The sequence below is a fragment of the Chelonoidis abingdonii genome, chromosome 5 (genome assembly GCF_003597395.2).
Source record: "Chelonoidis abingdonii isolate Lonesome George chromosome 5, CheloAbing_2.0, whole genome shotgun sequence".
Lineage (NCBI taxonomy): Eukaryota > Metazoa > Chordata > Testudines > Testudinidae > Chelonoidis > Chelonoidis abingdonii.
This window is the reverse complement of record NC_133773.1, coordinates 73,987,081-74,000,255: the sequence shown is the minus strand read 5'-3', so window position 1 is coordinate 74,000,255 and position 13,175 is coordinate 73,987,081. Positions and strand designations below refer to the sequence as shown.

Sequence of the window (13,175 nt, the reverse complement as noted above, 5' to 3'; positions counted from 1 at the left end):
GAAAGGAGGGGGGATGGTTAATTTCTCCTTGTTTTAAGATCCAAGGGGTTTGGATCTGGACTCGCCAGGGATTGGTGGGGGAAAGGAGGGGGGATGGTTAATTTCTCCTTGTTTTAAGATCCAAGGGGTTTGGATCTGGACTTGCCAGGGAATTGGTGAAGTCCCTCAAGGCCACCCAGGGAGGAGAAGATTTTGAAGGGGACAAGAAGTGATCCAGACACTGAAATTTCTCAATGGTGGCAGAGTTACCAGATCTAAGCTAGTAATTAATCTTAGAAGTGTCCATGCAGGTTCCCACATTTGTACCCTAAAGTTCAGAGTGGGGAAGGAACCTTGACAACATCGTTGATTGTTTAAATGGTACTAGAAGAGTATGGCAACTACTTGAATTTTCTTGATACATTTCTGAAAATCGATTATTTTTACAAATTGCAAGTGATTTGGCAGTGTTTGTGTGCTAAGTATTTTGAAAATCAAGCCACTAATTTTGGTGTCCAAATAAGAATTAAAATGTGTATAATCCTGGCAGGATCAGGAAAGTAAGGTGGAGATAGGAAAGAAGGAGCCTGGGACTTGGGAAACCAAGTTTCAGTTCAGTGTTCAAAGGCAGACAACCCATGTTACTTTAGGCAAACTTAGTCTCTCTGTATCCATAAAAATGGATATGAGCGTACTTCAAAAGGGACGTTATGAGGATAAAACACACAAAAGATTGTGAGGTGCTCTGAGGATAGCGATTGGGGCCCTATAAGTAGTTTACACATAGAAAAGCATCAAACAGAAAACAAAAGAAAGGAAGAAACCAAAACAGGAGTCAAGATTTCCTCCAGCATGCCAAGCAAGTTTCTCCTCAGGCATCTTTGCCCTGCTGACAGAATTTGTAGCAAGAATTCAATGTAATAATATTTGTTTTTATTTAAAGTGCCAGCTTCTGGAGTCAGGTGACTGCATCAGACTCTCAGCTTTCCTTTTTGAAAGGAAGTAATTTTATACCATTCATGATTATGGAGAAAAGCTTGAGAAGGTGACCCCTTAAATGTTCAGGAAGCCAGGCTAATAAAGAACCCCAAAAGTATTAAATATTTTGTATCTAATTTAATATACGGAGTCCAACTCAAGTCCTGACCACTTGGAGTTGGCAATGATGCAAGAAGGAAGCATTTACTTTGAATTGTAAGAGCACTATATCATAAGCATTTAAAATATAATAAGTAAACTATATCAAAAACAAGTATGTTTTGTGGAGGTCCAATGAGGACTTGATTTAATTTGGGAGACACTCTGCATGGATACTGACAAAAGTTGTGTGTGCTCCATTGCACTGAAGTGTATTAAAAACAGAGAAGTCAGATTTAAACATATAAAGTAATTTGCATGTATGGCCATTATCCATGTTTTTGAAATAAAAATGAAAGCAATGTTACATTGTTGATAGACATGTTCCTGAGATGAACTTGATATTTCTGCCACATGCTGCAAATTAAATGTGTCCCTCAATGGGTATACATGTGCTGACAAAAAATTAGCTTTTACAGTTTCAATTTTTTTTTTACAGTGAAATCAATAGATTAAAAAGGCTTTTGTCAGCTTTAACACCAAATCTTTGTATACATTCTACCATACTGTCAAGTCATCTATGTACTATGGTGAAACCTGATAACCCTGTTCCATTTCTGATCATATTTCAAGGTTTTTGATAAATACTTCAACACAGTAAGAAGCAGACAGTTTAAAAGTGTATTTTGGGCTGTGTTGACTTGTGATAAAATACAATAAAACTACATATTCCATGGACATTATGCAAATCAATGCTGGAGTTGCTTTCTGCAATGTCAAAACCTCGAAGGCTTTAATAGAATAACCCAAATTTACAAAGAAAGTATTGCATTAGAATATTTTCGTGAGTATCAGAGTGTTGGTTTGGCAATGGACACTCTAAATTAGCCATTCCACAAATGTAATCTTTTACACTGGAGAAAATTAAACATAGAACTGTTCCCATCAGATGTCTTTCTTACTGCAAGAACATCAACTGGGCATAGGAATTAATTAAATGTCATAAAAAATTGGCATGTTTCAGCACTTAATTTTGCGGCCTGTGGCAGTCAGATGGCTTACATTATATTGGAATAAAAATGACAAAAAATTAAAATCAAAATCTCATCTCTGAACTGCTATTAAATTACATCTTAAAGTAGTTCTTCTTAAATCAAGCTAGTCTCTTGCTAAACCCCAAGTGCTGACTCTGCTCAGCATGCTACCAATGTTCCAATTTGTGTGTCATTACTAGATCTCTAAATGCATTCTGTTCCTGCCTTTGCATCAGGCAGCAGTTTCCATTCACTAATAGACTCTTGAAACACCTTTGACTGCTGAAGAAAATAAGTTAAATTAATGTAATTGGCAGGTTTACATTATAATTCAGTCTTGTTAAAGCCTCAGATAGAAAGTGGCTTGATAAGGAGACCTCTTCTAAGCTCACTGGCAAATGTTAGCATGCAAACTCTTGTGTTTTGCAAAAGCATTTTTGTGACATTTCCAAAGGTGGGAGATTACTGGCCTGATCTTGGACCACTGAAACCAATGGTCATTTTGCCATTGATCCCAGCATGATCAGGGTTCTTCCTGCAGAGAAGTTCCTGCAGCTCCAATTGGCCGGGAATGGTGAACCGTGGCCATTGGGAGCTGTAGAGGGCCGTTCCTGCTGATGTTTCACGGCATGCAATCAGACTACCCTATGGGCCGCATGAGGCTTGCGGGCTACAGGTTGCCCACCACTGTATTAGGATGATCAGAGGAATGGAGAAGGCCGAGGATTAAACACTATGGAGGGAGAGGAGTTATTTAAGTTAAGGGCTAATGTTGGCAGAAGAACAAATGGATATTCACTGGCCATCAAATGTAGGCTTGAAATTAGATGAAAGTTTCTAGCCAACAAAACGAGTGAAGTTCTGGAACAGCCTTCTGAGGGGAGTAGTGAAGGCAAAGAACCCAACTTTTTCCAAGACTGAGAGCAGTATGTTTATGGAAGGGAAGGTATATGAGGTTGCCTACACTGGGATATGGCCCATCCATATCTGCTATTACCAAATATGTCCAATAGCCAGAGATGGGACACTAAATAGAGAAGGATCTGCATTATTAGAGAATTCTTTCCCAGCTGCGTGGCTGGTGGACCTCACCTACATTCTCAGGGTTTAACTGATCGCCATATTTTGAATTGGGAAGGAATTTTTCTTTAGGTCAGTTTACCAGAGATTCTGGAGGTTTGTTTTGTTTTTTTGCCTTCCTTTGCAGATTAGGGGGATGGGGTCACTTGCTGGTTTGAACTAGAGTAAATGGTGGATTCTCTGCAACTCGAAGTCTTTAAAACAAACTTTGAGGGTGGTAGGTGGAAATGTTAGTAAGCATTGCCTTTTTTCTGCATGTTCACTCATAATTTTTATGTTATACAACATAATCAAAATCCTTTTTATCTATATATTCAGTGCCTTATACTGACATTGAAAATGTCAGTCAGTTTAACCCAGTGGGTCAAGGGAAAATGAAGTCAATGGAACATGTGTCATCTTTTATCCAGACCTTACTGGTCAGATATCCAGGGAAGGGATCCGTTGAAACTAATGAAGGGACCCTACAGAAGTATGTCATAACAAACAAGACTGGGCAATAGATGAGGGGTTGCAATCCAATTATGTTCTGTAACTGATAGAGATATTTATCAAATGTTTCTGTCATTTATTAAATGATCCATTCCCAGATGTTTTCAACTCATTAGGAAGTGTTTATTACAACAGGTGTTCTTAATTAAATTAGAAATTCTTTTAGCTTGTAAAGCTATGCATGCAGGATCCATAATAAATTTCATAAATAGGTAAAATGAGGAACTAAAAACACAGTGAAATTAATTGTGGGGAAATAATTTTCCCTACAAAAAAGGAATTTGTCTGAAACACTATAAAAGGATAGAGGTTTTGGGAGGTAGTCTGGGAATGAAAAGAGTCAGCATTCCACCAGTTACAGAGGGAGGGAAAAGAGGCCAACTCTTCAACAGATAAGACTAGTAACATAGGTTCTTTTTTCTGTATTCAGTATAGTGCTGTATTAATCTTTGACAGGCTCAAATGGAATTATTTAATCAAAGGTTTTTATTTGATGGTCTCAAACTGTTATTAAATGCAACAGAAATATCAAGTTCATCTCAGGAACATGCCAATCAACAATACTCTGGAAGTGCTCTGATGACTTGCAGTATAAGAACATACTTCATCACCAAAACCCCCAATTTGGCTCATGAGGGAGAATGGGACATACTGTATGTCAATACCAAACAAAGCTTTCTCCGCTAAAATTAGCTCACCTCTACTTCGCCTGGCAAAATCATGGGTAGTACATGATACAACTTTGTTTGGAATGCTGAGTATGCACATTGATTACTTAGAGATCTACAGTGGACTCAAATTGTTGAGTCAGATCAGATGACATGAAGCAGAGGCATTTTATACAATGCAGTTAAGAACTCTGATTTTTACATTATTTTATTTGTTTGAACATTGAGGTCCTGGTATATCTGAAAAACTGATATTGTGCTGCTTTTTGTGGAGATTTCTCTGTAGAAAGTAAGTATTGCCAATCTGAAGCTTTTAATGGTTCCATATGGAATAAAGTAGTTTGTACTTTGCCTTGTTTGCTAAATTGATTAGCATACTCTGATTATCCTTATCAGGTATTTAAATATACATTATGCAGAAAATATAAAGGCATTTAGATGGGAGTCCACAAATCCATACAAAATAACACTATGTACATAAGACTTAATTTTTTTTTACTTATTTCCCCACAAATGGAAGGGGAATTTTGGGGCTGTTTTTGAATTGTTTATATGTGAAATGTATCCCTGTACATTATATTTTTATTATAAACCTAAATTTATTGGAAAAAGATACAAAGATTAAAAGAAAAAAAAAGATAATCAGCTACCACATTTCCAAAAGGAAAAACCACATTCCTTACATATCACCAGCAGCTATATAATTTGGATTTAATACTGTAAACAGATAAACTAATAAGCCAGATCATAACATGGTACCTAAACCCACCAGTAGAAGGAATGTGACTGCACATTCAAACCTCGACAGAATCACTGGATTACATAGACATTGCCATGAGATGTTATAAGTAACCAAAAGAGACAGATCAAAGAAAGATCAAATCCATCATTCAAGCAGTATGAAATACAGCATCTGTGCCTAAATAATATCTTGTGCGATACAAGACAGCCACAGCTATGCCTTTCTATCACTTTTTTTTTAAAAACACATGATTTTTGTGAAAAGCGTCCACAGTGTGAAATTCTGACCCGACTAAGTTAATAGCAGTTTTGATATTTACTTCAGCAGAACCAGGATTTTATTGAATGCCTATATTAGACCATTCTGAAATATTAAGGAGCCTGTGTCCAAAACTTTAGAGGTGGTCAACAGGATTATCAGAAGCTATTCGGATTCATTTTATCACAAGGAACGGCAGCATTTCCTGACTTGCATCTGACCCATTTACTTAAAACAAAACACAAAACAAAAATAACCTGTCAGTGGCAGCATTATGGAGTGGTTCCACACTGCTGTCCCCCAAAAGCATCCTAGATTTTAATAGGATAGTGACCTATCATGGCAGCCCACCAAGGGAGACCAGTCCATTCATGAAAGATGGTGGATAAAAGGAACAGGTTACAATTCTAAGAGATAGGGTTAGAGTGAACTTGTGTCACGAGAGATGGTAATGTGAGGTCCTTCATGAGTTTGGATAATTTGAACAAACCACATTTTGAATCTTTTGAGGTTCCTTCATCCCAAAATTTATATCCTAACACAAACACTACATTTTGTAATCAAGAAGGCCAGTTACATTTTATCAAATCATACCGCTTGGAAATAATCAACAACTTATAGAACACACAATGTTTATCCAACCACATTCAAAAACTTTGCATTATCAATTATATTCACACACAAATACCTCCTCAAAATAAGGGATGAGAGTACTCCATGGATGAACTGGTGGAAGGGAAAAATAATGGTATTGCTTTGAAAAGAGGGACGAAACAGGATATGAAGGGGGAACATAAATTTCAGGTAAGCCAAGAAGTGCTTCAGATAATCACCCAAACTTTTGGGGTCTTAGTTTGATCTTCTTAGGTTTACACATTACTCTATATATACAGAGAGAGAGAGAGAGAGAGAGAACTTTTTCTACTGTAAATTATGTCAAAAAAGAAAAAAGGTTAATCACATTTTTCTTAATCTGATGGCATGACAATCAAGCATGGGGAGGATTTGAGCTTGACAGGTTCCAGCGTGAAACAGTCCTGTATCTTATGTCAAGACATTCATTCTTGAGAGAAGAACATGAACATGGAGAGAGCATTAATGTTGCCCATATAGTGTTTTGCAGACCATGTGGACTAAAATTAATTTTACCTCCCCTTCATATGATGTTAATAGGGCATGTTACCTATAGTACAAATTACTTAGAATTTCTCATTAAACAGAAATGGATTTAAGAAACTTATTTGAAACCTTCTAAGCATAGAGATAATAAAAATGTGATTAATTTATGTATGGGTAAGATAATGCAATACATAGTGTGTAAGTGCACAGAATGGCCTGTTTGGACATCATAGGTGTAGTCTAGGATTAGGCAAGCTATGGCACGTGTGATGAAGGCGGCACGCAAGTTGATTGTCAGTGGCACTCAGGTCCGGGGGCCTCTGCATTTTAATTTAATTTAAAATTAAGCTTCTTAAACATTTTAAAAACCTTATTTACTTTACATACAACAATAGTTTACTTATACATTATAGACATAGATAGAGACCTTCTAAAAATGTTCAAATGTATTACTGGCATGCAAAACCTTAAATCAGAGTGAATAAATGAAGACTCGGCACCCCACTTCTGAAAGATTGCTGACCCCTGGTGTAGTCCCTCAAAGGAGAAATGCAAGAGAATCATTAAACAGGATGATTAAAACTAATGCAATTGGATCAAGAAACAGTAAGGCTCTCCAAGTGGTCCCTTCCTTCAGGTCTCCACAGATGTACTTCAATCTTCTGATTCAATCAGTTTTATTTTAATTTCAGATGAGGTAGTCCCACTTATCCTAGGGCATCCCAATGGATTTTGCACCAATGCTGTATTCTGTATGATGTAAAGACCATTGACCAGATCTTTGCATGCAGTGCAGTACTTTAATCACAAGTCATTTTTATAGGCAGGTACACCTTTAAGTGGTCCAAGGAGGAAGTGTAAAGTGATCCTATTCTGGCATAGAAGCAGGGCAGAGAGACTAACACTACATACCCTGCCTGCTTTCAAAAGGAAAAGAGGGATCATAGGGACATCCCTATACCATGCCAGTCCTTGAGCTGTTCTCAGCCTCTTGTGGCTATCCCAGCTTATCAAAAATTAGGATAGTGTTCACAATGGTGTAACAGTAGAGACGGGTTGGCATGCACAAAGCAGCACCATAATTAATGCACTGCTACAAAGAGCTTTAAGCCATCTGTGGACATTATACTCTTACACTGTTCAATCTGTCTGTAAACCATGGATGTGACCAAACACATGGAAAGGCATTATTTTGGTAGGTGCATGAGGTAGGGCAGAAGAGGGTAAAAAATAGATGAAGTAGAGCAAGGGAAAATGTATTAGGTTGTCTATTAGAAAAATCTTTCTGACAGAAATACAGTAGGCTGTGCAATAGTCTCATAGGGGAAGTACTGCCACTGGACAAACACTAGAAAATATGCCATCAGTAATAAGCATGCCCTGGCAACAGAATAGATTAAATTACCTAGTGTAATAGGTCTTTTCAGTCTAACTTCAATGATGCCTCCAACATTTAAACCTACATTAAAATAACCTCACATACTAACAAACCACTAGTTCAGCCAACTACTCATACATTGTATGAGCTAGAAAGAAACCTCTCTAAAATTATTTTAAAATAGCCTACCTGTAAACTGGACACAACATTGAAAGGGTTTTTTTTTTTTTAAAAACAGATTATGTTAATCACCTAAAAATTGTATTACTACCCTGGAAAGATCTCGGTGTTAAAGTTTAATACCTGGCTAAGGGTATTTAAAATTAGACCTGACAAAGCACTAGAAATAGTGGATTTATGATCTAACAGGTCTCTTCCATCTCCAACTTCTGATATGTGGTGATTCAAAATATCAATGAATAGCTGAAAGATATCTGATTTTTCTTTAATATTGAGACTATAAAAATAATCCAGGGCTGCATTAAAGCTCTTCCATTTGGGCCAGAGGTGAGAGAAGGGGACTACTGGAGGCAGAGGAATAAAATTTAGATTTGAAGCAATTGAAGTATGGCCAGGCTGTAATTTCAAACCAAAAACTTCAGTACTGAACTAGTAGATATTCTCTCCTTTGTCTTATGCCATTTAAATTGACCTTTCCATTTTATGCTGATATTTTTCAATTACAGAAGCAATCATGGTATATTTCACTAAACAGAGTACTGTGATTAATTAATCTAATTGTATAAACAGCCAGACTGTGAATAGCATATTAACATAGAATGAAATAACAGCTTTGATTTAAACTCAGTGTATCAATTTATATTTCCTTGTCTCCCACACTTTTTGTGGGAATTGAAGGTTACACCTCATTGAACACTCTAAGCTACTGTAACTCAAATGGAGCTTTAGATATTTAACCTTCAGCTTTTGTCTGACTTCCCCCCCCTGCACATAAGCACCAAACTTAGGTTTGAAGCTCTTTCAATTGCTTATGTCACAACATGCACAGTGCTTGCACCAAAATAAGTCATGATCATAGTCTTTGTGGCACAGGTGCTGTGAGTTAGGAAATCTGTTTGATTCTCAGTTTTGCTACAGATTTCTTGTGTGAGTTGAGACAAGACACTTATACCAACATTTTAAAATGTCCAAAGCTAGGCACCTAAATCCATATTTTTTAAACTATATAAAAAAGGCCTGATTTGCAGACAGCCCCCTCCCATGGACTGAATTTGAATGGCTGGGGTATCCCCATCTGTAAACTGGTATATTCATTTCCTCAAGGGGCTGTTGCATTACAAGCATTAATTAATTAATCTTTGCAATGCATTTTGAGAACCTATGAGCTAGTATCTAGATACTGTAGTGATAAGTGCTTTAAAATTGTGATTAACTACAGACAAAAATGGGACTGTAGCAGGGGTGTACCCAGCCAGGTTTTTGGTGCCTCCACTGCCTTAGTTTCCATACTCTCTCTCAGGGGAAGAAGTTTTGTACTGCAGATGTTTTCTTAATAACCCTCTCTTTGGGAGAGACTGGGTTGTCAAAGTTTAAGGCCATTCTGGGTCACATTCCTTGGTGCAGGGCTTAACCTTGTTCCTACTAAGGTTTTCCTTTCAACAGGCTAGCATTCCCGCAGCCTTCCTAGCTGGCTCCTATTCCCTCCAGGCTTGCTCTCTCCAGGTTCTCTTAAGAAGTTAAGGAGAGCCTCTGCTCTGTTTTCTCTAAGCCTGACTCTATATAGCAGCTTATAGAATCCTCCTGCTCCTCTGAATCTCTCCCTGGCCCTATTTAAAATCAAGCTAGCCTATATCCCTCAGCAGATCTAATTCCTAATCGTGTACTCTGCTGGCTGAGAAGTTCAATCCAAGGCTCCCTTAAAGAGCCAGCTCACCCTGCAATAAGCATAATTACCACCATTATAAAGTCAACATTTGTCACAGGGGAAAAATATGTTCTTAAATACCATTGTGCAGAAACTGTTTCAAACGCTAACTTTTTACTGATGACCACTGTAATAGCAGATTAGTATTATTAGCTCACTTTTTCCTGTTCGCTAACTATTACAACTTCAAAAATCGAGCTAAGATGAACTTTTAAAATGTCCTGGGTCTGGGGGAGGAATCAAAAAGGGAAATGGATTAAATTGTCAGTTTAATATATCTTAAAATGCACAGGGTTTGGTTTTTTTCACTAAATTTCACTTTCCATCTGTAGATATGAAGATGGAGATGTCAGGTATAAAGACATTTAAGTGGCATCAGACAAATTTAACAGCATGAGTGAGAGAAAACACACACACAGTTAATAAGAAGCACAAGCCTAGAATTGCCATAAAGTCCAAGCATAGAAAAGGTAAAATGTTATTAAAACTGGTTTAAAAACCAACATTTATACATTTCCACACTTGGAGCTCATGTGAAATAAAGAAACATGAAATATTGAAAATATTAGAGCTATTACATACCAGTATAGAATGCTACTCACAAGGATTTCTAATTTATTAATATTCAGGCTGATAGGCTTATAGCCAGACTTCTTGTATTTGGTTACTTTGGAGGAGCACTTGCAAAGAAAAGGAGAACATTACCTGGAAGAGTTGATAAACCTTTTTTCCTTGAACTGACAGTTCTAACACCTCAACCACAGATCTGTAGTTCAGGTTTGACTCTATGTTTCTCTCACTTCCACCTCCAGTAACTGGGATTTGGCAGGTGCAATTAGATGTTTAGTTAAACCTGTACAACCCCACTGTTCTCCACATTAGTCTCTCAGAAACACCTGTGGAAAGTCATGCCTTTTCACAAGTGTAACTAATTGACTCTATAATTTCAATTTAGTAACAACTCTGTTCCCAATGCACAATAAGGAATAGAATGCAACTCACATTCTTAGCTGCCTTGGCTCTGCAGTGTTAACAGTAGAAGCAAAAAGTAGTAAAAAAAACTTACTTTAGATACAAAGTTAAGCAGCCATGACTAAATCCACAGAGAGCAGATCTGTTAAGTAGGAAGGTACCATTTTTAAAGAGACTTTTCAGAATAGAATTATACCTCTCTAAACTTTTACAACAGAAAGGGTTTCAGGCATTCCATGAGCCCAGTAGTTATTTATTAGCATTATCATTGTGCCTAGGAGCCCTGGTCATGGACCAGAGCCTCCATTGTGCTAGGTGCTGTACAAATACAGAAGAAAGACAGTCTTTACCCCAAAGAGCTTTTAAGTAGAAGAAACAGTAGTAGAAGAAGAAGAACAGTAGAAGAAACACCAGTCACTTAACCATTGTCATGTTTTTTTTTTTTGTAGGCATTATGGCAAAGATTTAGGGAATGATTTGAAGATGGACAATGAGATAGCTTGAGGATGTTTATGGGCACCTTCTCCCAAGCATGAGGGGGAGCTCTGGAGAAAAGCAGAACAGTGCTCTTTTGAAAATTTAACCAGTGGGCAATGGAGACTGGCATCATGGGTTCTCTCAGGTGGGAGGTGACATTTCAGAAGTGAATGATTATAGGTCATGAAGGGCCTTGAAAAAAAAAAAGTGACTACAAGGAGCTGATAAAGAAGAGGGAGCCAGTGGTGGGATTCAAAGAGCAGTGTGACTGAATGTAGCCTGTATTCACATCCCTATATACTAATGTAAAATTTTTTGCATCAAGTATGATTTGTAAGATATCATTTGAAAAACTCATAATTCCCTGGTCAATATTATGGTGAAGTGTGTGTGGCATCTTTATATGTGAAGTTACAAATTCCCCCTGAATGACATGGGTGGGGTATGTTCAAACTCAGATAGCAACAATTAGGCAAATTGAGTCAAGCAGGTCTTAAAGCAGGGGTCAGCAACCTTTCAGAAGTGGTGTGCTGAGTCTTCATTTATTCACTCTAATTTAAGGTTTTGTGTGCTGGTAATATATTTTAATGTTTTTAGGTGGTCTCTCTCTATAAGTCTGTAAACTATTGTATGTAAAGTAAACAAGGTTTTTTTAAATGTTTAAGAAGCTTCATTTAAAATTAAATTAAAATGCAGATCTTATCAGTTGAGTGCAGTTGTTCTTAACAGGGCCAGTGCAAGGATATTTTGCGCCCCAGGCAAAACTTCCACCATGCGCCCCACTCCTTACACATTAGTTCATTGCGAGGCAAATCCCAATGAGCCTTTATAGACTCCAGGGGCCAGCCATGCCCAGGGGCTGCTCCCCAGACCAGGTTCCCCCCTCCCTGCCCTCTGAACTCCCCTGGAGGGTGCACAGCCCCTCCTGCAAGCTCCCCCACCCAGATGACCCCTGCCCCAAGTCCACTCACTGGCTTTGCCAGGCGTGGGCTGCTGCAGTAGCTTGACAGGGAGGGTCACCTTCCAGAGGCACTGGAGAGCCAGAGTGTCCCGCTTGCGGCAGCAGCGAGCCCCAGCCATGGAGGAGCTGGCGCAGTGCAGGGGGGCAGCAGCCTGCAAAGGCTACGGCACCGCTAGTGGGGAGCAGCGGTGGCGGCACCACTAGCGGGGAGCAGCGGTGGCAGCGCTGCCCCTCCTGCCCAGGGGCAGCGCTGCCCCTCCTGCCCAGGCTGAAACCCCCAGGGGTTCCTGCAGGCTGCAGTGGATGTATGCGAGTGCCAGCCCCCATGTGCCCTCCGCTCTCCCATAGCCTAGGGTCACCATATTTCAACAATCAAAAGAGGAGAGAGCCCTGTCCCCATCCACTCCCTCCCACTTCCCACCTTGACATCCCCCATCAGAACCCCCAACCCCCCACNCTCCTTGTCCCCTGACTACCCCCTCCTGAGACCCCCCCACCCTAACTGCCCTGCTAGGACCTTACCGTCAGTCTGTCCCCTGACTGCCCCAACCCTTATCCACACCCCTGCCCCCAAAAAGACCCCTGGGAATCCAATGTGCCCAGAATTAAGCACATTGAACTTCACCTATCTCAGTCTCATAGCTGCTGTGCTTTGTCTCTTGTCTAATGGTATCACCATGGTCTGCTGACTACTCTGGGTGGAATCCTCAAAGGGACTTGGGCATTGCAACAGTGAACATCATGGTGTCTAGAAAATCACAGGAGTAACATTGATCCACAGAGTTAGGTGCCTAGGCTCCCTATACAATGAATGGAGGTAGGGGGAATCTCCCACCTAAGATAGCCAATGGGAGATGTGCCCCATACTTGTCTCAGAAATAGGAGTCTAAATCCAGACTGCAGGGAGGCACTTTCTTCTGCTAGCAATCCATGGGATTCCCCTCTCCTGGCTTAAGTACCTATGTAGTTTCTTGCAGGAATGAGTTAGGCGCCTGTCCTGCGTCACAAAAAAACAGGCAAAGGAGGAAGAAGCAGTAGTGTCCATCTTATAAC

General features: G+C 39.3%; 1 protein-coding gene across 2 annotated transcripts in view; it reads right to left on the bottom strand.

Moving 5' to 3' along the window:
* GALNTL6 (polypeptide N-acetylgalactosaminyltransferase like 6) overlaps nt 1–13,175 on the bottom strand; it is a 919,665-nt gene that overhangs the window by 582,016 nt on the left and 324,474 nt on the right. The gene's annotated exons all lie outside the window — the stretch shown is intronic.